We start from the raw sequence: 4,013 nt of genomic DNA, 5'->3' as shown, positions 1-4,013 counted from the left end.
TATATATATATATTTAGAGAGAGAGAGAGAGAGAGAGAGAGAGAGAGTACATAGGAAAATAGACTAATTCAACAAAGTTTATTAAATATATTTGTTGCCTGGATAATATGCCTTTTATGTCCATGAAATATTTCTTAAAATCAATAATCACAGTATCTGATCAGAATGTACTGTAGATACATGATTTAAAATATGGCCAATAGTTCAAGTATTAGAAATTAAGAAACATCTTCTATCATTCCATCAAAGGCAGAATCACAACTAGCATGTCTAATTCTCCAGGAAGAAACTAAAAGAACCCTTAATATCAAACTTAAGAGACACTCAAGAAATTGGGTACAGGGAAAAATTTATAAACTTCAAGGCCTACATTAATAAAGCATATCAGAAAAAAAGAAAGTTTTTATGCTAAGAAGTCAGAAAATGGGCAAGTAAAATTAAAGATACCACTAAGAGATAATGAAGAAAATGGTTTCATTTAATGAAATAGAAAACAGAATAGCTATATAATAAAAGCTACTTCTTTGAAAGAATTTATGAAACAGAAAAACCTTCATGCTTAAAATTAGAGAAAAAAATTAATGTGTGTATTGTGTGTGATTAAAAATTTTAAAGAGGGCCAGGGATTTAGCTCAGTGGTTCTGCCACCTGCCTCACAAGTGCAAAGTCCTAAGTTCGATTCCTGGTACCAAAAAAACAAACAAACACCCAAAAATTTAAAAAACAGCTATAACCTCATAGAGAAATTTCAAAGAATTACAAATTAACCAAAAGAAGTTATAGGGCAATAAATTTGAGAAAAGGGGATACAGAAGATTGCATAGCAAATTATAAATTATCAAAATTGAACCATATCTGAAGTAGAAAACATGAATAGATCAATATTTAGGCAATAACTGCGATTTACAATGTATCATTAAAGAAGGAGATCAGAAAATTTCATAGCAATTTTCTCTCTATTCTTAAAGAATAATTAATCCCCCGGTTACTCTAAATACTCCAGACTGCAGGAAAGATAAGAAGGAAAATTTGGGGAAACAAGAGAATCAAGAACTAGGCCTCACTTAACAATAATGAAAACTCACTAAAGAATGAGAGGATTTTTGAGGCATTTATTTCAGATTCACAAAAATTCTCCCATGCAATTTTAGAGAAGCTTTACTCTAAGCCAAAGATAAGTGCATATTCTGATCTAAATATATTTTCCACAAATTGTTCATATTCTAAAGCAATAGCTGTTCAGTAGTTACACAAGAGATATTTTATAATTTCTGCAATATGAAAGAATCAAGGAAAATTCCTAATGGAAATATTAAATAGAGCTCTAAGTTGTCAACTAATTTATTTCTCATTTCAAAATTATCTGACATGTTTTCTTTTCTCTCCAAAGAAATAACACCATATCTGTTATGATTTGCTTGTGCAATCAACACAGTCCTCAGTCACCATGCAGAATAAAATGATAAATAGCCTTCCTCATCACACAAAGGCACCTTGAATAATTTTTGTAATTTTTAGAGGGAAACAATATCAAAATATAGATAACCTTTATAAGAGATGAATTTGTAAATAATTTTGAAAACAAGGTAACAGCAATAGCACAACTTTACTAATCTTATCTCAATCTTATGAAACAATTCATAAAAATTAACACATTTTATTACCAGTTAAATGGACTGGCACCCCACTTATCATGCCATACTGATTCACATTCCAATCTTCTTCAAATTTAAATTCATTAATATACTTGTTGCTGTGAAAGAGCTACTGAATAGCTTGCCTTTCAAGCCAGTAAATAAGAATTTAAAATCTGCTGAGAACCGAGGCAGTTTATCTGGATTCGCATCACAGTTTATAAAGATGTGTGAGGGAATTCAATAGAATCACTTCAATTTTACAAAGAAAGCTTGGCACTATGTAAGAGTTATTAAATCCATAACTCCTTTGAATAGTTATAATATGAAAATAAAATCTCATTTAATATCAGATAAAGATGGAAATTAGATAGCATTAGAGAATTTAATCGATGCACTAGTCTGTATCAGAATTTATGTTGCTTTTATGTCACCTCCTGTATAGATTTGTTTTATGCAGGAGGAATATTTAATACCCTTTCCCCCTATTTTTTCTTTGTGTCATCGAAGTTCTGATGACTCTACTACCAAATGGCTTAAGGCAAGTATGGTTAAGTTCAATATAAGAAGAATTTCCTTTTCAGGGAGAAAGTTTCTCAAAGTCCTCAATCAACCGACAATGTTTACCCAACTTCTATCCAAAATAAATGCATGAATTATTTTAATGTAATCCAAGTGTAGTATACCCACTACCAATCAATTCCTTTCAATCTTTGAAATGTCTTTATTTCTTCCTAAATCTACCAGATTCTCAAATAGCTTTAAGAACTTTCAATAGAGTTAAACAAGGGTACTATTGACATCAACTCTGTCTTCAAAATGCAGAAATTTATCATTGTGAAGATTAAACTATAACGTGTAAGTCAAATTCAAATTATTCATTCATAGAAGCACCCCCCCAAGAATCAACCACAATTTTGCTCACCAGAACCAAGATGGAGCCCCTTTTCTGGTTATGCCTGCTTCATGCATGGCTTATTAGGGCAGTAATTACTCTGTATTTACAAGCTGAGACCCAAGGAACCGTGGCACCCCAGTAACTGAGGAAGGCTCATTATTGTGGAATGAGCCTCCCTCCCTCCCTTTTTTCCTCCCTTTCTCCTTTCCTTCCTTCCTTTCTGCCTTCTTTCCGTTTAGTTTTCTACCTTTCTTTTGCTTTAGTCACAGTATACTTTTTGTTCTTTGCACATTTCATATATATATATATATATGTATATATATATATGTCTCTCTCTCTCTCTCTCTATATATATATATATATATGAAATATATATATAGTGTGTGTGTGTGTGTGTGTGTGTCCCTGAAAACATTTTTAAACTTATCTGAGTAGAAGGTAGGATAGGGGCAGGATAGGGGGGTTTGGGGAACTATTGCTTTTTTATTAGAAGCTATTACATACATTTTTAAAAACAAGCCAGGAGCAGAGGCATACACGTGTAGTCCAAGCTACTTGGGAAGCTGAGGCAGGAGGATCAGGAGGATTGAGAATCACTTGAGCCCAAGAATTCCAGTGAGTCTGAGCAAGGTGCAGAGACACTGTCTTTCGAAACAAAAAGGCCACTCACGGTGGCACACCCTTGTAATCCCAGGTACCCAGGAGGCTGAGGCATGAGGATGGGAAGTTCAAGGCTAGTCTGGGCAATTTACCAAGGTACCAAGACGGATGCTGTCTCAAAATCAAAAATAAAAAGGATGTAGCTCAGCGATGGTGAAATGCTAGGTTCTATTCTTAGCACTGAAAAAGTAAATAAAGAGATAAACTCATAAGTAAATAGCATGCAAGTTTTACATTCATGTATGCAAAACAAAATAAAAAACTGACAGAATTTGCCTCCGACAGTGTGTGCAGAAGGAGAGCAAGTAGTGTTATAATGCATTTGTTACTGTGAAATAAAATTATCTCTCTGAAATATTTGCTCCCATTTTTGTATAAATATGAAGTATGAATTTTAAAGATAATATTTCTGGGGAGATTTTCAAGCATCTACAGCAAGTGAAAATATTCATTTTTTCTTTTCTTGTACTTTTATTTTTTGTATTTTTTCATTTAATTTTACTTTTGAAACTATTTTATTATATATTTTATTTTTATTTGTTTTGGGGTGGGTGCTTTTTAACCATATGTAGCTTGACTTTTCTAGTTAAATTATCTTTTGATTTAGGGCAGGCAGTGGGAGAAGATGAAAAAGGGGCGAAATCCTGGAGACAGCACCTTCCTGCGTGTCCCCCGCCCACCCACCACTCCTGGGAGCACCCTGCTTGTGCCAGGCCAGTTGGGGAGCCCCTCCCAGCCCGCGACGGGGTGGTTGCCTGGCAACTGGGCCGGGCTTGCCCAAAGCTCACAATTGGCGCAGTCTCAGCGGTTCCCACCCCGCC

Source organism: Fukomys damarensis, unplaced genomic scaffold (genome assembly GCF_012274545.1).
Source record: "Fukomys damarensis isolate Sample0158 unplaced genomic scaffold, DMR_v1.0_HiC HiC_scaffold_7, whole genome shotgun sequence".
In the NCBI taxonomy this organism is placed as follows: Eukaryota; Metazoa; Chordata; class Mammalia; order Rodentia; family Bathyergidae; genus Fukomys; species Fukomys damarensis.
This window is presented reverse-complemented; position numbering follows the sequence as displayed.